At 44.8% G+C, this 22,976-nt stretch overlaps 1 long non-coding RNA gene across 1 annotated transcript; it reads left to right on the forward strand.

The window, feature by feature from the left end:
* Nucleotides 1-7,878: 7,878 nt before the first annotated feature.
* LOC135323029 (uncharacterized) lies at nucleotides 7,879-18,840 on the forward strand. Its single transcript, XR_010384113.1, has 3 exons — nucleotides 7,879-8,658; nucleotides 11,709-11,939; nucleotides 18,529-18,840. It is a non-coding gene; the product is annotated as an uncharacterized LOC135323029 (long non-coding RNA).
* Nucleotides 18,841-22,976: the final 4,136 nt, after the last annotated feature.

The following is a 22,976-nucleotide window of genomic DNA, read 5'->3' on the forward strand; positions in this document are numbered from 1 at the left end:
AGAAGGTATCAGGAAGCTGAGTTTTGTCCCCTCTCCTATCACTGATTGTATCTGTCAGTCGGGAGCCTTGAGTATACATTGTGAAATGGTGGTATTTCTTGCCCAATGGGGCTGCACTGTGAGTTTTGAGAATCAGGGGAGTCACGTGGGTAGGACAGCACCCTGACACACATGGCCACCCCACCACATGAGACAGCATTGTCGATGCTCAGGTGACCCGATGTAGACCGCGGTGCTAAACCTGAGCATGTTTAGTGATCTTGGTGGCTATGAAAATACAGACTACCCGTCCTTACCTCTGAGACTCTGAGGGTGTGCACACCAGAATTCTGCATTTTAAGAAGCACTTTAACTAAATCTGATGAAGATGATCTGATTGTCCCACTGAGAAACACTGGTGTGCGAGACACCAATATTGAGGATTCTCAGGGAGCGATGTCTTTTCAGGATTTTCCAAGGGTCCTCACTTGAGACTTTTGCCTTGGGTGTAATTGTATGTGTTCAGAAGTGATGTCTCTCACTTCCAGTGCTTGTCAGCATGCTCTCTGCAGGGGTTTGCTCTCAGTAGATGGCAAAAACTATGATTCTTCAGGTCACCGAGCTAGAGTGTGAGCGATATTTTATTTTGGTTTTCTTTATAGCAATGCAGAGTCTCCCGAGAACAGATTCAGACTGAACAGATTTGTGTCAGACTTTGGGAGACCGCTGGTGCCCAAGATGTTCTCTGGCAGGTCAATGACGAATCTAGGTCCATCTTTCACAGCTACGTCAATGAAGTGGGACACTTCGACAAGGCCAAAGCTGGTATCCCAACCATAGCCCTTGACAGTGATGTTCGGCTCCAGGAAGCCATCAGATGCAGCAGGTGGCCAGAGGAGGAGCCGAACTTGCTCATGAAATGTGACATCCCCAACTTCATCAACACGGACCAGAACTCTTCCTTTGGGGAAGATGATCTGATTTTCGAACAACCGAATGTTCTAGAAAATAAGCCAGTTGCCCAGACCCCACACAAAGACTTGAATTGAGAAACGTGCATTGTCAGGTGTATTTTTGAAGATATGAATTTTGTCTTTGTATGGCAGGAAGTCCCTTTTCACAAAATTGTATGTGTTTTTGTCTGAGAGAGAGAAATGGAGACAGACAGAAAGACGAAGAAGCAGAAGAGAGCCCCCTCAGAAGAGAGCTAGTTAAGGTGAGTTTTGTGCCATTAAAAAATATTTGGGGTTTTCGGGGAAACAAAGTATTTACACTGTCTCATTCTCCTCGTTGGAAACCTTGGCCCCACACTCAGTGTCAGCATCCTTGAACAGGGGTTGGCACGGTGCATTTTATCTCGCGCTGCCTCTTCCACGTTCTGCCTTTAGCACGTTGCTTTGCCTCCCAGGGCTGCCACCCTTTAAACTGTAATGTGAGGAGTCTGGAGTAGATGATCCATCCCAGCTCTGCTGTTTTGCAAATTTCTGATTTCGTATTCGGATGAGGCTGGGATACACCTAGAGCAGTATAAACCAGGCCCTACCTCCTGTCTCTTGCTGGGGCAACCCTCAGGTCTGTGCCTTCTACTCAAGCCTTTACTGAGCCCAGCTTTTGTCAGGAGCCCAAGTGCCTACCGGGATGGCAGGAGACCTGTCTCTCGTGGTCACGGTGGCCGAAAATTCTATTGGTTGTGCTGAAACAGCTCTTCTGAGATCCTCCGGCCACCCTTGCTCCAACCTGAGGACAGACCTACCGTTCCTTTCCTAGGAGGAGGATCAATCCATGGTGCATTTTATGACAATCCTGTCCCCAGGAATGCACGGAAGGTTATCAGCTGAGTGAGGGGAAGTGCCTCTGTGTCTCTGTGTCCCTGTATCTCTGTCTGCTCACAGTGCCCTGCCACCGGCTACTGAACAAGAAAAGTGCTATTCACCATTCTGTGTGTTTTGCAGATGTGTAGGTGATGGTCTTGTGGCTCATGTGTGGGCTTTGTGCTGGGATGGTGAAGGGCTTATAAATACCTCATCAACATGTATTCGAGGTGACCTGGTGCCACACAGACTTGATTCATGAAGGCATCAAGCCTGCACACTGGTTTGGAAACAACTTGGTTTTGATCAGTCACACTGCATGCATGACTCACTGCTGATCTCTGGGTGGTTTTTTCATTTTAGATTTATTCACCCAGTGTCTTGCTTAAGCTGAAAAATACATTTATTTCACTAGAATATTCTCGGATTCTTTGTTTTCACACATCCAGTTGTTTAATTCATTAAAAATCATTTTGTGTTTATAATGCCTCCTAATTTCTATCAACTCTAGGTTCCCAGTGGCCTGAGCCATGCACCAGATTTGATGTAGGAACTGTTCCACCAAAAGAAATCCCTTTGCCATAATATCTTTTGAGGAAAATATTATTCTTTAAAGCTCTAACAGTAAATCGTAGAACAAAGCATGGAACATTTATTGTAGTTAATACATGTTCATGCAAAAAGAAATGATATTTTCATTAAACAATGTTGATTTTAATAACTTTTACTAAAGTGAATATTATTATTCATAATTTAAATAACCAAATAAAACCACAGTTATTTATTATGAAGATTGAAAACTATTTACACTGTCTCTCAATTAGAGGTAGCTTTATTAGAAGACTGAAGGGTATTTAAAAGATAGAAAAATACCCATGATGACACCATCATTTTTATTAACTAAATATCAAGAACTGTGCAGGGTTAAGATTTAACCCTCTGCAAGCTGTCAAGTTAGCATGAGGTAGTTTGTGGATGCTGCCAGAAGACAGGAGACTCCCTCAGGATCAGAGACAAAGAACTTCCTGCCAGCACAGCAGGCAGCTTGGGGTTCATGTTCATGTTGGTTCCTGAGTTTCTTTCCTTTTGCTGTTGTAACAAAGGACCACAGACTCAGTGGCTTAAAGCAATACACATTCATCGTCTCAATCTTCTATTGTGCAGAAGTGCAAAGTCATTGTCAGTGGGCTAAAACCAACGTGTGGCCAAGGCTACGTTCCACACCGAGGCTCTAGGGAGGGATTCGTCCTCCTACCTTTCCCAGCTTGCAGAGGTGTTCACAATCTTTGGCCCAGGGCCCTGTGTCACTGTGACCTCTGCTGCCACTTTACATCTCTGTCTCTGACTATATAGATATAAAGGAAGTGTCTTCTACATCTGGTATGGACCCTTTTTCCTAAATGGACATTGTATCTCTATTTAAGTGCAGATTAAAACCCCTTCCCTGCAGGGTGTGGTGGCATCAGCTCACAAGATTACCACTCTGGGCTTTAAGTGTCCTCTTTGTATTGTCACCTGGGAACTTCTCTTTCCATAGTTAGCTCTGTGTTACATTTGTTGTTGTATTTTACCCGGCATTACTGAAAGTTTTACTTAAAAGGGATCCTAATTAGCTCTGTTTACCTGTTTCCAGAGCTGAAAGCTTCAGTTCTAGAGTATCTGTTTGATTTCTCTTAAAAATACATTCCAGTATATTTCTCTGGTGAAAGTCTTTACCCTGTTGTCTATTCTCCCATAATTTCCTTATTTTCTTGAATATATTAAAAGTATTTTATAGCCTTTATTGGTAACTCTGATGCCTACATCACCTGGGGGTTTGCATCCTTTGTCTAATGTTTCTTATTCTCATATAATCCGTTATATAGTCTTGACATGTTGCATGTCTTGAAATTCTTTATTACATGGCAGACATTGCAAATGAAAAATCCATATGTTATTTTCCGTGAGAGGTTTTCTACCTTCCTGTTAGGCAAACAGGGTGAGGGACTGATCATGTCGCTCCAATCAGGCGCTGAGGTGGATCAGGACTGAAGTGCCTTTTTTCTTAAAACAGCTTTGAGGTATACTTGGCAAAGTAATTTTCACACGTATAAAGTGTACAGCTAATACGTTTTGACATAAGTATATCCCCAAGAAACCATGACCACATTCAAGAGAGTGAACATACCCATCACCCACAAAGCTTCTCTCCTGCCATTTGTTGTCCCTCCCTCCCTCCCCATCTCTTCCCCTGGAAACCATTGATCTGCTTTCCATCACAACATATTGGTCTGCATTTTCAACATCGTTGTATGAATGGATTAATGCAGTATCTACTCTATGTTGTCTGACTTGTTTCATTCAGTGTAATTATTTTGAGAGTCATCTGTGTTGCTGTATTAATAGCTTATTTTTCTTATAGCAGAGTATTGTTTTGTGCTGAGTTTTTACTGAATAGTTTGTTGTGAGCAGTGTTTGGATAGACCATCATTTGTTTCTCCATTTACTTCTTGATGGATGCATGGGTTATTTACAACTTGAGCTATTATAAATAAAATTGCAGTGAATATTTGGTTACAAGTCTTTATATGGACATATTCTTTTCTTTTCTAAAGCACCAGATGAGGAATATCTGGGTTATATGGTAGATAGGTATTTACTTTTTTTAAAGAAACTGTTAAAGACTGTTCCAAAATGGTTGTACTATTGTAAATTCCTTGTGGTGTGTATCAGCTCTGCTTGCTCTACTTCCTTACCAGCAATTTGTAAGGTCGGTCTTTCTAATCGTATTCATTCTTGTATGTATGTGTACTAGTATCTCACTGTGGTTTTTAAAAGCATTTCTCTAATGACTAATGGCATCTTTAATCAGCATCTTTTCATATGCTTATTATCCATCTGGATATCTTTACTGAAGTGTGTTTTCTGGCCTCATTTATTCATTCAGGTGTTTGCATTATTGTTGAGTTTTGAGACCTCTTTATTCTGGATCAGATACAAAGAGAGACCTTTATCAGATATATGATCTGCAAATAGCTTCTGTCTATAGCTTGTCTTTTCATTTGCTTAGCAGGGTTTAGAACAGCTTTGAAGAGTCTTCATTTTGATAAAGTTCACTCTATCAGTTTCTTTTTAAAATAGATTATACTTTTGGTGTCATAGCAAAGAAATATTTGCCAAACCCAAGGTCATAAAGCTTAAGCCTATGCTTTTTCTCCTAGCTGTTTTGTAGTTTTAGATTTCCTATTAAGATCTATGATCCATTGTGAGATAATTTTTGTATATTTTCTGAGGTGTGGATCAAAGTTCTTTTTTTTTTTTTTTGCATATCACTCTCTAATTCTTCCAGCACCACTTGTTGAAAAGATCCTTTCTCCACTACATCCTTTTTGAGAATCAATTGTCAATATAAGAGTTGGTTTAGTTCTGAACATTCTATTCTGCTCCATTATTCTATTTTCCTGTTTTACACCAACACCATACTTTCTGATTACTGTAGTTTAAAAAAAAAAAAGCTGAAAATCAGATAGTGCAAGTCTTCCAACTTTGTTTTACTTGTTCAAAATTGTTTTGGATATTTGGGATCCTTTGTATTTTTATATGAATTTTAGAATCAGTTTTAAAATTCCTTACATCCTGTTCTGCCAAAATTCAACCCATATCTTTGGCCATCTCCAAAGCCACATTTTCTGAAGAAGTCTCTCTAGATCCCAGGTGAAAGGAATTTCTGTTTCATCTGTGCTCCAATCACATTTGATAATATTTGATTACATTTATTCATATTTAGCTGGATGTAATTGTGTGATCTTTCCTGCCATATAGTAAATCTCTCAAGATTTGGAATCTTGACTTGGTTCCCTCTTTCTGCTGAGAAAACTAGTTCTATGCTTTGCAGGAGAGCGCCCTGCAGTAAGAAGTATCTGCAAGATACATCTAGCTCATTGCTTGCATATCGTCAAGGAATCCTGCAGATTTAGAATTGTTTATTGATTGTTGTCTACAAGACGGCTCAGCCTTTTTTATTTCTATTGCTACTGCTGCAGTTTCAAAGGACAATGGGCTAATTATTTTCCAAATATCAAAACATACTGTAATTGAGTTGTGACGCAAATTATGTGCTGCTGTTTCTTAACAACCTGCTTAGTGTTCACAGGTACCTTCACTCATGGAACTTTTGGGAGAATGTCATATCCTCAGAGATAGCAATGCTGTCTTTGGCGACCTGAGTGGTAGTATCTGAACCCACTCCTGCTGTTTTTCCAGTGCCCCCTGTAGCCCTCCTCCAGCCCTCCATGGGGGGCCTGCAGTTCTGCCCTCGAAAATCCTGTTGCTTCTCAGGAAGAATTCCCTATGAAGCATATTCATGTCCTTCTTGTGGAGACATTCAGTCCAGAGACCTGACAGCAGGGGAAAATGTTTAGACTGCTTTTGGTAGAACGTAAATTCTTCCATACTTGTTAGAAGCAAATCAAATGAGGAAACTGTGTTGGCATCTAACAAATCAGGATAAATGTCTGATGAGGAAGATCAGCTTCCCCATCCCACTCAGGCGTCATGTTGATGTGACACTCAAATTGGCAAACATTTTCTCCTGTGAGTAACGTGAAGTTCAAGACGTTATGAAGGGCTTTTTGTTTTTCTTCCTTAGTCTTTCCACATTCACTGTGTCTGGTGAGATTATATGAATCCTGCTTATTTTCAGCCCAGCACTAAGCTTTTTAAAAGGGTCACGTGTTTAAAAGGCTAGTGGACAATTTGTTAGAAGATCAAAATCTTTAGACTTTGGTCCTAGAGTTGAATCTTGGTTACTGGTGAATGAGAATTCCCGTTAAAATTTTAAATTCAGCGATATAAATTTTTAAAAATAGTTAAATATTAGGCAATTTCATTAAACACTATAGAAGTTATTTACTTTTAAGCCTGTCTCTGGGGCAATTTTGCAATGATTCCCTCCCTTTATTGATTCCCTCTTTATCAGAATCCTTGAGAGGTCCCTGTCATCATTGTCAATATCATCATCATCATTACCATCATCATGGAACTGATTCCTCTGGGAGATTCTAGGAAAATAAAGAGCTGGACGGGGTTCTGTGCAGGTCAGTGTGTGCTTATACAGTAAGAAGAGTTGTCAGACATTAGATTCAAGATACCCTTTCCATTTAGAGAAGAATGTGGTCATGAAATCCTGATGTGCTGAATGAAGGAAGTGATGGGAACAGGGTAGTCAATGGAAAGGAGGAGGAAGTGAGTGAAGCGGGGAGCATAGAGCCTTGGTTAGGTGATCAGCACATTGGTGAAAATGAGGGGATTGTGATGGCAGAATCATGTCCCTCCCCGGCCACAGGGTAGCCACCTGTGACATGTTACTGTACATGGCAAAATGCATGACAGATATTTTAGGACAAAAATCTTAGAGGATTTCTGTCTTCTAAATTGTCTATCAGTTAGCGTTTTAAACCCATGATATATTATTAAAGATTAGTGCAGGGGAACAAATAAAAAGGATTCATATAATCCACCAGACATACTGAATGCAGAAAGGCTAAGGAAGAAAAAAAAAAGTCATTCATAAGTGCCTTGAACAATAAAATGCTCATGAGAGGAAATGTTACACAGGTGAGTGTCTCAGCCACATCCAAAATGCCTGAATTGAATGGGACAAGGGGATCCTGAGATGAGACAATAGGGTGAGTAGCCTGGATTGTCCAGGTGGGCCGAATGTATTCACAGGGGTCCTTAAAATGGAGGACATTTCCCAGCTGAGTTTAAATTCAGAGGGAGGTGTAGCCATAGAGCAATGTTCAGAAAGGCTGCTGACCATGAAAATGGAGGAAGTCGTGGGGCACAAGCTAAGGAAGGTGGGTGACCTCTGGAAACTGGAAAAAAAAAAACAACAACAAGGAAACATTCTCTTCTAGACCCTCTAGAAGGAAGGAAACCTGCTGCTACCTTGAATTTAGCACAGTGAGGACTGTGTTGGATCTCTGACCTCCACAGCCATAAGCTGATAAATCTGTGCTGGTTTAAGCTCTTAAGCTTATGGAAATTTCTTACATTGGTAAGAGGAAAATAACATAGTTAGCCGTATTGTAACGGATTAAAGGTATAGGATGGGGTGTGGAGAGGATTCTGACATTTACACCTAAAAAACAACCAGGTGAAATGGGAAGGTGTTTTAAGGAAGACTTACCTGGCAGGGCTGTTAAGCAGACTGGAGCGAGGGGAGCATTGGAGTTAGAGGAATCAATTAAATCTCTACCAGAAAAATAAGGAATAAAATGTAACAGGGCTTCAGTGATAGTGGATGTAGGAATGGAAATGGGCAGAGAGATATAAATATTACTTTGATATTAGCTACAGGTTTGATGACTGCATGTTGGGGAGACTTAGCCGATGTGTGGACTGAATGTTTGCATCCCCTCAAAATCCGTATGTCGAAACCCCATCTCCCAGGGTGATGGTATTGCGAGGTGGAGCCTTTGGGAGGTGATTTGTAGGATAAAATGAGGTCATGAGAGTAGAGCCCTCATGAATGGGATTAGTGTTCTTATACAAGCCCCCAGAGTGCTTGCTTCTCTCTGCTCTCTGGGATATGAAGATATTGGGAAGACAGCCATCTTCGAGCTGGCAATCCTCTCAAGGATACATTGACCTTGAAAGTCTCAGCCTCCAAACCATAAGGAATATGCTGGTTGTTTAAGCCACCCGACACGCGGTAATTTGTTACAGCATCCCAGACTGACGAAGACAGTGGAGAATGCCTCTGAGTTTGGCACTGATTGCCTGGAGAATGCTGAAACCCAGGGAAGTGGGCAGCACAGACGTTTACTCATTTAATCCTGCCAACACAGTAGGAGATAGAGTCCACATATTCCTCGCTACTTAAAAGGTAAGGAAAAAGAGGCACAAATAATAACAACGACAACAAAAACAACAATAATTTGTCCAAGATTCACACAGAACCCCCTGGAGGCAGAGTGAGAATTTATACTCAGGCAGGCTGGCCCAAGAGCCCCTGCTCATAACTAATAAGTCAGATCATCTTGCTTATGTGGATCAGTTTTTTCAACTGTGATATGAGGATACTGTGTCTAGTAACTTATAATTTCAAAATACTTCACTGTAACGGAATCATTAGTCACCGGCCTTACAAACCACAGAAACCTACACATACAAAAATAACTCGTTAGGTCAAGATAACCAATAACGTTTTTAAATATTATACCTGCTGGGCCTATGCAATAAAATGTCTTTTTATAATTCTGTCTGGCTACAGAATAACTTCATACTACTGCATGCTGCTGGTGGCTCCCATGTTGGACAGCATGGGCCTAGAGATTTTAAATTACTTGCCCAGACTCGCCCAGGAAGCTCGTGGTGGGATCCTAGCTATAGTCTGGGACTTTTCCTTCCTATCCAACAAGTCCCTCATGGAAGTTTAGAAGCTTCTCCTTTGGTGCCCAGCTGTCTCTCCGTACTTATAACATCTTGTCAGGTGTTCCAGCCTGCTCTTGAACATCAGCCAGAACCAACTTCTGCTCTATTTTGTCCAGGTAATACCTTCTAGCAACTTCCATTGCCTTCTTGGCATCAGTTCTTACCTGGAAGGGTAGTGGCTAGAGGTGGAAATGTGTCCACATGACAGGTTTTTCATAAACATAGCAGGAGTGTTCAAGAGAATAAAACGTCAGGAAGATGAGAAGAAACAGGTCATTTAATATACCAAATGGGTACTTTCAATGTCTGTGTTTCCGAGTCCAGGCTTGTTCTGCTCGTGCATTACAGGCCAATAAATCAGGAGACCAGGTTTTGGGGCAAGAAATAGCGACTTTAATTTGGAAAGCCAGCTGAGAAATGGTAGAATAATGTCCTGGGGAACCATCACCCCAAGTCAGATTTCAGGCTCTTCTTATATTAAAAATGAGAAGTGGGAATGCTTGGTTGTTGCAAACTTGGTGTATGAATTCTTTGTTGTTAGAATCCTTTGTTCTTGCAGCTCTTCACCTGGGTCACATCCGTGTAAACCTCCAACAAACAAATGTTGTTTTCTATTCTGTAACTTGTTATCTTTATGTGAATAGAAAGTGTTAATATCCTTCAAAGTCAGAGCCTTGAGAATAGGTTCTCCTGTATATTTCAGGCTCTAGGCAACATTGTTTTACAAAAGGTGCAGAACCAACAAGACTAAGCCTAGGAAACAGGGCACAGGGTTAAAGTCAAAGGAACAGATCTAATATGGAGTCAGATTTTTTCTTTCCTATTTCAGTAGTGCCATGGAGAAGGCAGTTTGGGCAGCTTTTCGTAGGGTCCTGGAGGCTTTCTCTCTCAGCCTCTGTGTGCCTCTGTTGAAAAACCTTCAAAGCTATCTGGCCTGCTGGTAAACCACTCCGCCTTTTTTGCCCTGAAGATGTGTTCTGTTTATAACTGATCTCTACTTCTTGGAAAACAACTCAATAAAAACTCAGTTGGTTTTCCACCAGCCATGGGCAGGGGTGAGGAATAGCACTTTATTATTTTATAAAAAAAAAATAAAAGAAGTCTTAAAACAGCACTGGGCACATAGGAGAGAGTCAATAATTGCTTCCTGGCTTAAATCAAAATTGATAGCTCAGTGATTCCATGGCTGCTTTATTTGCTGAGCTTGCTAATCCTTTGCTCCATTACACATTTTTTAACTGAAAAAGAAATACATGCATGTGGTTAAATAAATTCAAACAGAGCACAAAATTACACAAGTGAAAGAAGTTTTCCCTCATCCTCTCTTCTTTCAGCCCTCCCTGGAGATGCCACTGTTTACAATCCTTTGTGTGTTTTCCAGATATGCTATGCACATTCCGACATATGTATGTAAATTCCTTTAAAGTATTACTTATTTTTAACTTAAAGGGATTTAAATCCTCAAGTGTCTTCTGCCCTGGTAATAGAAAAGAACAAATCTGACTCCATAATAGATCTGTTCCTTTGACTTTAACCCTGTGCTCTGTCTCCTAGGCTTCATCTTGCTTGTAAAACAATGTTGCCTAGAGCCAAAAATATACAGGACAGCCTATTTTGAAGGCTCTGACCTTTAAGGATATTTAACACTTTTCCATTCATATAAAGATAAGAATTTACATAATAGAAAATAACGTTTGTTTTGTTGGTGGTTTACAGGGATCTGACCCAGGCAGATAGCTGCAAGAACAAAGGATTCTAACAACAAAGAATTCCTATATCAAGAAGATTGCAAAAACCAAGCTCGTAGGAAAGGAGCCTGAATTCTGACTTGGGGAGATGATTTTCCAGGACATTACTTTCCCATCTAGGTCTACAGAAAGTTGCTATTCCATGCCCCAACACCTGGTCTCCCAACTTACTGGCCTGTCCTGCACTAAGGAGAATGAATTTAGACTCAGTAACACTCCTATCTTCCTAGCAAGCTGGGCACTGGAATTGAGGGCAGCTATCCCACACCCAGGGACATACTGTGTGCCCTTGATGGTTCCCCGAGGGTGGGGTGTGGTTTACTCAGGAAGGATGGGGACTATGCACCAAAACTCAGGCAGTATGCTCCTTTTGGGATCTGACCTTGTACCTCCCGCTCCCCGCCAGTACAACACCTGGGAGAGTGGAGGTAAAGCAGAGATCTTGCCTGCCTATGTCCCAGCGTGTAAAAGGGGAATAGGTACACTTTACAAGGTAGTTCTGAGCAACAACACCTGCGGGTGCTTGGTTCCCAGAGCAAAAGGAAACCCAGCTCCACTTTGGGGCAACGGGTGTGATCCCCGTAGGGGTCCTGCAGAGGCCTTGGGTGGAGGGCTGGACCAGGGAAGTAAAATATGAGCTGCGGGCCTTGAAGGGTTAGAGAAGTGTGCAGAGGCAGAACTGCTGCCTCCTTCAGGATGCCCCCATCGTTAAAACTATTTCTCTCCATCTCTGCTAATCTCCTCCAACCTCCAGATCCCTGCCTTCTCTCTGCTCCTCCTGTCCATGTCTCTCCCCCCACTTTTCCCCTTCTCCCCTCCTCCTCCCATCTTCTCCGTCCCTCGCTTCCCCACCTTCTCTCGCAGAACCCAGAGAGGATCGCTGGCCCTCCTGCGCATGCGCAGTCGGTGCCAGCTGGAACGAGGGTTGGAAGCTCCAGCTCAGAGCATGGGATCGGCCCCAAATTCTGCTCAGCTCTTTCGCCTGGTAGGACTTTTGCTCCTGCCCCGGCGCCACGGCCACAGCTGTCCAGGGCCAGGTGTGCACCTGCCGCCTCTCGCCCCAGCCGGGCTCCCCTGAGTCCGCGCCTGGAGTCCCTTTCCCCTCTCCCGCCCTCGAGTCCTCTCCTCCCGGGCTGCCTCTCCTCGGCCGCCGGCCCATCCCTGCCCCTGGGAGGGCTGTGTCCCGGGCGGGCGGGGTCTGCGGACACGGATGGGGGCGGGCGGCTGGGGCTGGGGCTGGCCTCCGAGCGGGGCTAATGCCCGCGTCCCCCCCCCGGCTTTCCCTGCCCCGCGACCCCGGGGCTGCCCTCGTCTCCCTTCCCCTCTCCCTGGGGGCCAGCTCAGTGCTGTGGGCGCTCCTCCCCGGGCTGAGAGCCTCCGGCTGTGAACCCCAGCTTCTGCTGGTGGAGTCGGGAAAAGGGAGCGTCAGTCCTGAGGGAGTTTCCGTCTCCTCCCTCAGTGTTTCTGCCCCAGGTAAGTACCTTGAACACTTTCAGGTGTTATGATGGCTGTGCTTGATGATGTCACTGTTTTTATAGTGATAGGGATTACAGTGTTGAAAGCAAGGCTTGGTTCAGTTAAAAATGAGCTGAAGGCATGAGGCTGTGACATCCTCCATCTTTCCCTCTCCCAGGGTGAAACGTGTGACCGTCGATCTTAAAAAGATAGTTACAGTCCCTAACTAGCCCAGCCCAGCTAGGGTGTGTTAACAGGAACAGCACCACCAGAGGCGTTGGAGACTCAGGGACATTGCAGTCCTAAAGAGCTCCTGGCAAAATTTGGTTTGTTTTGGTTTTTTGGTTCTTCTTAAATTGTGGGGCAGACTAGTTGTATAGAGGGAAAAATAATTGTCAAGAAATATTTATTCATTTAACGTCTTTATTGTGATATTGTTCACACACCATGAAGTCCACCCACTTAAATGCTACAATTCAGCAGCTTTAGCATATTCACAGTGGTGCAACCATTAATATTCCAGAACGTTTTCATCACTTCAGAAAGACCAGTGGAAATGATTGACCTATCCACCCCTTCCCAGTGCTGGTTCTAAAGAAGATTCTTGGTTGTTCCTGACCATAAATTATCTTGTTACCCATAAAAACTCTGGTAGGAAATCTAAACAGTATTGTATTGAATCAGTCTATCAAAGCAAGAAGAATTAATGTCTTTATGGCATAAATTTCTTCTACCCATGAATATATCTCGGACCCTATATTTTCATATTTCCAGAGCCTGGCCCATGGGAAGTCCTCATTAATTGTTGGGTTTGTGAATGATGAGATTCTATACATCGTTAGTTGCAAACTGAAGCCTTTCACAGAAGAGAAAATAAACTCAATGTAGCCAAGTGACTCTCTGATGGTCAGAAAGAGTGACAGCCAGTTCTGGAGTGATCCAGTGGACTTGGTGTTTGTAACCAGAATTCTCCAGCACCTACAGCTAAGGGGATCAGAGTATTCTTTTATTTTTTCTAAATGGCGTTGCTTTTATTTTTACTTATTTTTTAAAATTATTTTTTATTGAAGTGTAGTCAATTTAGAATGTTAGTTTCAGATGTACAGCAGAGATTCAGTTATAAACATATGCATATGTATCTATATATCTTTTAGTTTGTTTTTAGTACAACTCATTACAAGAAATTGAATATAGTTCCCTGTGCTATATAGTAGGTCCTTGTCATTTATTTTATATTTATTAACGTGTATCTGTTAATCCCCCTTTTCCTGCCTGCTAACCACAGTTTGCTTTCTATGTCCATGAGTCTATTTCTAGCAGCACCGTTTTTGCTAGTAATATATGCTGGTTGGCTGCTTTCAGTTTCAGTAATTCCACCTTATCTGTGGGCATTTTCCTTCTGGTGGGCCTGTGTGTGGTTTGCTCACGTGATATAAGAGTTGTGTATTTGGGAGAACCCCAGGCCTCGTGTAGTGCTTGGTACAGAGTGCCCACTGAGCTGATGCTTGAACTGGGAAAAAAAACAAAGTAAATGTTGGAATTTCCACTATGGTTGAGACTTCCAGGTTTCTATAACCTGTTTATCCCACATTAATGTTGGCTGCACACATACTGGGTAATTTGGTGGAACTTCATGGTATGATGGTGTAGAGACGGGGCCTTGTATGCTTCTTCTCTTTCCGTTTTCTAAGACTCATTCTCCTGGGCCTTCCAGATCCTCCCCCAGAAGTGCCCAAGGCTGGCTTGGTGCTGCGCTGAGGCAATATTTGTTAATAAGGCCTTTTCCTCATCTCTTCTGAGCCTCCGTTTCCTTCTCTGCACAATGAAGACATAGACTAGAAAAGTGCTTTTCAGTTTCTTTTAAGCCATGTTTCCTTTGAGAAACAGAAAATACAAATCTCTCCTCCCATTCAACATATAGATTTTGACACATCCAAAATGTGACATAGCTCTTTGTGGAAAATTGAAGTGATTGTGATTCCAGGTGGCACACAAAAGAGTCTTCAGAGATTTATTGCAGGGAGAGGGCAGGAAAGGGGCAGTATATCCCACTTTCTAGTGTGAGCACTGGAACAGGGGCTTGGGTTTAAATACGGTGTCCGACGTGGCCTCTCTCTATCTTTTTTTTTTTTTTGCCTCTCTCTAATCTTGCACAATGTGATAAACCTCTCTCCCTCAGTTTCTTAATGCGTCAAGTTGGGGTGATAATAATTTAAGTGTTTTGTGAAACATTATACACATAAGAAATTTGTTTCTCAGTAGAAACAAATCCTGCGAGGGAATAAGGGATTTCTTTAAAAAAAAAAAAAAATCTTGTCCACAGCACTCTGTCTTGTGTCTATTCTGAAGTTCCTTGAGGGTGAGTGTTGGGTCTAAACTCCATCGTGGGACAGGTGGCCCATGGGTCTGTGTGCCGCAGATTGCCCCCTCATCCTCCGGTCCTCTTCCTCTCAGTCCAGGATGAAGTTCCCTAGTAGATTTACACAGAGATCTTGTGGAAATGGCTTTTCATTTTATTGTTTCACGAAGAAGGGCTGCCATCATGATCTCTGTAGTCAGCTTTTGGTGGCCTGAAGGCTATGCAATTACGTTTTTCTATTTAATATAAAGAAAAAAATTACAAGTACAAAATTAGTCCTACGGTGGTGGCAGGGGTTCTTGAAAGTGGGGACCATTAGCTTTGTTAGTTTCAGGTGCAGGGGCCTCTGGCCATGAGGACACATCATCGTGCTCCGAAGTTGGAGGGACCAGTGGGCTCAGTGGGAATGTTTACGGAGTGTATCTCATGGGCTGGGCATTGAACTATTTGTACTGTGTGTTCCTTATTTGAGACAGTGAGCACGTTTAACCTCAATAGCCTCTTTAATAAATTAGACTTTTTAATTTTGAGATAATGTAGATTCCCATGTAGTTGTAAGAGATAATATGGAGAGGGCCTACGGAATTTTTGCCCAAATTTCTTTAAAGGTTCCATCTTGCAAAGTTGGGATACAATTCAGTAATGACTCTCTAACCCTTTGAGGTTTGTGTTATTGCCCTCATTTCTATTCATGATTAAACTGGGGTTAAGAGGAGAACACAGGCCTGCCCAGGTCACCCATGGTTAGTGTAGAGTCGGGTGAAACGTGGGCTTGGAATTTCCAGGCAGTACCAACATGATGCTCTGTGGCACGGAGCAGCATTCACTTTGCTTGTTTATTCATTCATTCAACAAGCATTTATTGAGTAAACTCTGTGGGTCAGATGTTATCAAAGGTTTATCTCATTCTTCAGCACTATGGAGAATCCGGTAATGTTTCCTTCTTTTTTTAATCTGAGAAAATTAGCTCTGAGAGGTTATAAACCCCCCAAAGGAAATATAGCTGATAAATGAGGGATAGTAAATTTGTACATTTCCTTCTTTTTATGCAGGTGGTAACCTAGGCATTTTACATTTGTAAAGTTCCATAATCCAGATATATTCTTGTAAGGCAAGGATTTTTTTTTTAATTGAAGTATACTCATGTTTACAACGTTGTGTCAATTGCAAGGTGTTTATTTTTTCTTGAATTTGGAATTCAAAAAATATTTTTTGAGGGGTGTAAATAGGTTAATTTATTTGTTTCATTTTTTTTAAAATGAGGTACTGAGGATTCAACCCAGGACCTCATACATGCTAAGCATGTGTTCTACCACTGAACTGTACTCTCCTCCCCAAAGCAAGTTTTCTTATCAAGTATTCTGCAGCTTAGGAGTTCAAATAAATTGGAGTTGAAATCCAGGTCTTTTGATCCTACTGTGTTTCTTTGCATTATATCCTGCTGAGGGGTGTGGAAGCAGTTCCTTTATTCATTCCTTTATTCAGCAGTTTTGAGCATTGACTTTGCATCAGGGCCTGGCTAGGTGCTTGGAAACAGAAAACAAGAAATGACCCTTTTCTGCAGAGGGCGGAAGCCTAGACCAAAAGCTGCGTAATGTGATCCGAGCTGCGGTAGCCATGTGCAGACGCTGAGGACAAACTGTACCCACGGCTTTGCTTGGGCTTCCCCTGCCTTCTGACTGGTACACACCAGGTCACCGCAACCCAGTGAGGCCCGCAGCCCGCAGCACAGTATGTACCTCGGTCTCCTCTTCCCTCTCGTCAGGGCCTGCAACATGAACATCCCTGACTACGTGCAGTGTGCTTAGGACCACCAGACTCTCCCCGTGGTGGTCCAACCCGTGGGGATCATCTCAGAGGAGAATTTCTTTTGCATCTATAAGCGAATCTCCTTGGTGAGGCAGATCATCCCTTGCGGCTCGCAGTGGGCACTCTGTATCCACTAGAGTCACCACTATGCGCCCTAGAATGGGTGGAGCGACTTCCAGACCCACCGCAAGGTCGTGGGCCTTGTCATCATTACCGACTGCCTCTTGGCCAAGACCTTAGAGAAGCTCCACGTGCAGAGGAGCTGTATGGCACCACGCTCTATGACTCTCGGCTCTTTGTCTTTGTGCTGCATGGGGAGGTGCCCGAGCAGCCACGCACCGACGTGGCCTTCAATTTACGAGGACTGCAGGGTGGTGGAGAAGAGGATCGAGGACTTCACTGAGTCTCTCTTCATCATGCTCAAGTCCAAGTGGCTGGACTGTGCATCCGACAAGACTGGGGATAAGATCCTTCTTCTCTACATCCTGTTTGAGAAGGAGGACTTTGTGGGATTGGACACAGAGAGCAGGAAAGTCTACCTGGATGCCCGGCCACCCTGGCTATATGAAGGGTTGCTTCCCTACATCCAGAAAGGGATCAGCAAGGAGGAGGGCTGTCTTGTAGCCAAGGCGTGAGGGAGGTGAATCCCGCCGGTTTTCAGACGTTTAAAAGTGAATCCGCATTTGTTTCAGAGAGATTCTTTTAGGGTTATTATGGACACTTACTCCCGCTTTTCAGCCAATTACCCTGGTGTGACCCCTGGAGTTGCTGTCCAATAGAGTAGCCAAAGCCACTGATGCTAGGAGAGCTGGGGAGGAGGCTGCTCTGAGCTGAGATGTGCTGTAGGTCAAATGCACATCAGACGCTGAGACTTGTCTAGTAAAAAGAATGTAAACTATGTTGTTTCTTTCTTTATTGATTACATGTCAAAATGATAGTATTTTACATACTGTAGAATAAGTAAGATATGTTCTTAAAATCAGTTTCTAGGGTTTTTTTTGGGGGGGTTACATTTTTAAATGTGGCAACTGGGAAACTTTCTTTACATGGCTGTCATTTCATTCCTGTTGGACAGCATGTCTTGGGACAGTCTCATTCCTTTGCTTATAGATGTCATGCTGAATCCTGAGACGCAGAATGAGGTGCTGGTTGAGCTGGGAGTGGAGCCAGTATCTCCTGCCTCCCAGGTCCAGCACCTGCACGGCTCAGGCCCTCTCTCCCTGCCTGACAACCACCATGCCAATTTAGGACAACAGAAACACTGCCAGGGGCTTCCAAATGAGCTCCTTACACAGGGAAAGGCGTGTCACGGAGCATGGGGCACAGCAGGGAAAGATTCGTCCTCACTTTGTCCCTGTGATTAGGTCAACGGACCCACTTTGCCTTGGAAGTGCAGACGAGCTCTTCTGGGCTGCCTACCCCCCCACATTCTGCTCTGTTTCCCTGTGTATCTATCGAGATGTCCCTTGGGCAGAAGAAGGTGAGATGCCTTTGCCGAGAGGTGGTCCCCCTTTGCTGGGGAGAGTGTGGGAATCTGTGCCCCCCCGACCTACGGCCTCGGGCCTTGAGTCTGGAGAGGGCTCATGGCGGTCCCACAGGTGACGGTCGGAGGGCCTGGCACGTGCTGCCGGGCCTGATGTGGAGGAGGTTTTCTGCGATTCTCTGTGAGTCTAAAATCAGATTCTACTTTCTGGTTGTTGGTAAGTTAGAGGAGAAGATGCCAGAGAATTGATAAAAAGAAAGTCCAGACCAGTCCTGTGAGTGACAGGCACAGGGGACCCGAGTCCCACCTGCTTGTGGTGCCTGGCGGGCTCTGGATGAATTTTCACTTCCTCCCCGGACATACCTCTATATCTTAAGGAAGGGGCGAGGCATGTCGTGGCCATGACCAGGACTTGTCCTCACAGGGCCCCGTGATCTACACTGCTTTCTCCCCTTCTGCTTCTTGTAGATGAGCTGGCAGATGTATTGGCCTGGGCAAAGCTGAGGACACAGATGCCAGCACCGTGCCACTCCCAGGCTGGCTCCATTCCCGTCACCTGTCACCTCCTGCTCAGTCCCCAGGCGTCAGTCAATGTCGGTACATCGGTGCAACGTAAGCAGGGACCAACATCTCCCCCTGGACAAAATGGTGGGTGAGCAGTGGAAGCCTGGAGCCCTGCCCCAGCCCCCGGACCAGTGCCTCTTCTTTTGTCACAGGAGGCACTGGTGACATGTTTGCTCAGCAACTGCTTGGCTCTGAGTCTGCAGACCCACCAGAGAATGCCAGCTTGTTTTTGCCTTTTGAAGTCTGTCCTTGGTATTTGGCGGAGTAGCTGGTTGTGTGCTTAGCCCATAGTGGTTGACACTGTCACCATTGTTTACCCAGAACCTTGTGTACAAGGCATGGCTCCCGGCATCAAAATACAGCAGTGCATTAAACCTCCCTCCTGGTGGGTCTGTCTGTTTTGGTACCGTAAGGGCTCAGCCAGCATCCGAACGTCAGTGAGATAACGCGGCCTGTGAGCTCGGGTCAAGTAAGTTCTCCTCCAGTCACTTTTACTCCATTGTTGCTTTTACTATTACACAGTCATTACTTTTTTAAACAATGCTTTGGTGCAGGAACAGAGCCTAATTCTCTCCTGTTACTCTTGGTGGGAGTGAGTAAAATTGTCCAGCTTGAAATGCGACCACATTTTGTAGCTCAAAAGTTGTTTACACGCATCTAGGTGAAGTTTAGGTTTGGGGCGCTGACCACGTTGGGGTCCCCCGGCAGCGCCGCTCGCTTCAGGCCCCTGCCTTCCCTGGAACAATAGGTGAGGGTGGGTCTCACCGTCCCCTCGTCCCTGTCCTCACTAAACTCACGTAAATTCTTGTAATTGCTCTCAGTTATTTTTGTTCTCATGTGTTTCTAATTTTCGCTGTTCCTCTTTTCCTTTTTCTATTTCCCTTTCTATCTTGTACCGCCCTGTGAGCATGTTGTTGCGTCTGAAAAGTGGACTGTGCACACCCTGCATTGGAAATAGCGAGATTGTCCTCCGTGCTGTGCCCATAGCTTTAAAAAGCAAAAACTTAATAGTTGCCTTGATCCATATATTATCCTAGTCATTTTTTTATTTTCTAGATTTTTGGAATTTTTGCTTTGTTAGCACATCACCCACTGGTGTTTGATACCTGTTAAAATCCTTGCTTTGAGGAACCAGTTTGGTCCTCCTTATGTTTGGTGACAAATGCGCCCTTATTAAATTTGTTTGATTGTTTTGAAGAAGTGAGATGTGAATTGATTTAGGCGGCTGCTGAGGGATTTTTTTCAAGGAGTATTTAAACTTGGAATGTCAAAATCTGCAGCATCTTCCTTGATTCTGGCTTTTAGACAAACGTGCTTGGCACGCGGCTCAGGGCTGTCGCTGTGTGACGTGCGTGACGGAGCTTCCTGGCCGGCGGTCACTGGTGAGAAAGTGGCAGTCTCGGGGGTGAGCAGCTGCAGGGGATGCTGTTGGAAGAAGCAGTCACCGGTTTTTTGTTTTTTGTTTTTTCATTCACCTTCCCGGTGCCATTTACTTAACTTTGCCTTCATAGAGAGGCAGGAGCGGGTCTAAACTCCATGCCACTCTTATTTTCCCTTTACGAGGCTGGTTTTTCTGAGTATCAGAACAACATGGCCTTCTCCTAAGTAGCTGGCTCACTTGGATCTGGTGGACACAGGGACCGCTAAAGGGGACTGTAGCTTCCTCTCTGCTCCAGCCAGTGGGCATTCAGAGCCGGGTCTGTGGTTTGCTCCAGCAGCCATGCAGTCCTCCCTGCACCAGCCTTTACTATTAACCCATGATGGCAGTAAATAGCTGACTCCGTGTCTGTTGCAGCTGACGTCCACCACTGACGGCCGTGTCGTTAGTTTGCGGTAGTGAGTCTCCAACACCCTATTCAGCTGTGAAGTGACCTTGCAATCTCACCCACACCCTGGTTCATCTCACCCGGGGGAAGGGTTTGGCCACCACCGTCATGCTGGCCATGAGACTTTGTTTCTCCTTTCATGCCCTGGTCCAATTGTGGACACTTCATCCTTCACTGACTTGGTCTCGCTTGAGACAGGCCAGACGTTCTGAAAGAGCCCATCACATTCTGGGGGGGAACAGATCACAAGAATCGCAAGTAGGAGTCTAGGCTCTCTGGGTTGGCAAATGCAGGCTGGGATCTGTGAAGGCTGGGCTGTGCCCTGAACACAGGCCTTTCCCGTGGCTCCCGAGAGCCCAGGGGTCGGAGTGAGAACAGCCTTGCCTGGGTTCCCCCATCCTCATCTGCTCACTGGCAGGTGTGTCTGCTAACTAGGAACTCCCCCAAACTTCGGGACCTTCAAAGTTCAGACCACAAGAGAACCTTGAGTCCCTTCTCCTGGGCCTCCTTTGTGAGAATCCAGTGCCTTCTGAGGTGACCAGAGGCAGGAGATGCCTCCCCCTCCAGGGAGCTCTCTTTGGAGGACTGTGATGCACTGCACCTTGCTATGAGCTTGTGGGGTTCCATCCGTGGTCCTTGCAGAACCAGACTTGAGACTGGCTAAGCAATAGAAATGACAAGACTGATTCCAGGGCAGGGCCGGGGGGAGGAACAGGGGAAATTGAATGTGACCTCAAACACCTAGGTGGGTTCTGGGTCTGTTACTAAAATCTGGAGCCTGGGAGGTACCTGCCAGGAATCGAACTCTAGAGTAAATGGTGGACATGAGGCATTTTTAAGATTCCATTTGTCATCCAAGTTAGGACTTCAAAGAGGCACTCGGTTCTATGGCCCCGGGGCTCAAGTGAAGGAGCCGGACTAGAGATACACGTTGGGAGTCGTCATTCTTAGCTGGTGTTCACAGCCGTGCAGGTGGATGAGCTCATCTCGAGAGGTGCAGACTGAGGCTGAGGCGGGTCAGGGCTGTGCCTGGGTTGGAGGAAAGCCCAGACCATGCAGCTTTGGCGTGTCACTCAGTGGCGTTTGGGATTTTCAGAGCAATGGCATTTATACTTAAGGGTCTTGGGGGTGGGCAGGGCCACCCAGGAAGAAATCTGAATGGAGGGTTGTGGCCACGCGTGCGCGTCTGGGGATGATGCAGAGGCTGCATGTTCCAGGAGGGGAACCTCCTCGGAAGATGGAGTCGGAGTGAGGAGTGTTGAGAAGGTAGTCACACTCACCTGTGAGGGAGGGACAGAGGCCTAGGGAGTCTCCACCTAGCGGACTCTCTTTCCCACGAACAAAAGGCCAGCAGTCAGAAGATTTGAGGTGAGAAGGAGCCAAAGTGGAGAATGGTGGTTGGACAGTTCTGGAATAGTCTCCCTGCAAAATAGAGTTTAAAAAACCCAGACTCTTAAGAACATTGATAGTGACGTTGGAGGAGATAGTTCTTTTTCTGGCCTCCTAAGGGTAAGACATGTATCCGGGGATACACAGAAGAATCGGGCATTCTGGTCCGGGGCTTGACCCTTACCAGTGGGAACAGGGCAAGTTTAAAGGGGGAGAAGGGCAGCAGAGGGAAACTAGCCAGGTCTCGTGTCAGGTAGCAGTCGGCCTCACTACTTGCGTGTTGCATTCACATCCGTGCCTCCCAGGTGGGCGGTGGCAGCCCACTTTTGCAGATTGGGAAGCCTTCTCAGAGGGGTTAAGGAATTGGTCCATTTCGCGGCTAGTAAATGCTGTAGCAGGATTCAAGCAGGGCCTTGTCAGACTTCAAGGGCATGTTCTCTCTACTAATTCCGGTACCTCCCTGTTGTACCTGGATTGGTGAATTGGGTCAGTATTGGAGCCTTTCACAAAAAGTACGATTTAAGTGCCTCAGGACTCTTTCCCAAAGCTCAGTGTTCTTTAATGGTTCAGAAGCACCGCAGTGCTTTTCGCCCCACAGAGGTAAGGTCTTACTCTTTTGACGATGACGTGGTTGCAAATGACGTACAGGTGCAAAACCAGACTTAGCAGCTTCTGAAGGGAAACTCTCCAGTTCTTCCTTGATAGGCTTTCTTCCACGGGATGTAACCTGCTGCAGCGTAGGTCTGAGCTTTCTGTATGGAGTGAGGGTTTGATATCCAAAGTTAGCAAATAAGGGTCAGATGGAGAAAATCGACGTTAACAATTTATTTTGGGGTTTCATTAGACAAGATGCACTATCGCTTAATGGCCCATATAACGTATGTAATTGAGTACAGAACATTGCATTCCTTACTTTCTAATGAGAGCTGTCTTGCATCATAAGGTTGTCTGCTTTGGAACTTCAGCTCAGCCATTAGAGCACCTGTCAGTGTGTTGGTGTGATTGCATTTACACAGTGCATGTAATCTGGGCTTCCTCTGCCCCAAAAACTCCAGTGCAGAATCATAGGCTGTAGCCATCACTTAGTTATACAAATACTTCTACAACTATATGATACAAAAAAAAAAAAAAAACAAA

Source organism: Camelus dromedarius, chromosome 15 (assembly GCF_036321535.1).
Source record: "Camelus dromedarius isolate mCamDro1 chromosome 15, mCamDro1.pat, whole genome shotgun sequence".
Classification (NCBI taxonomy): Eukaryota; Metazoa; Chordata; class Mammalia; order Artiodactyla; family Camelidae; genus Camelus; species Camelus dromedarius.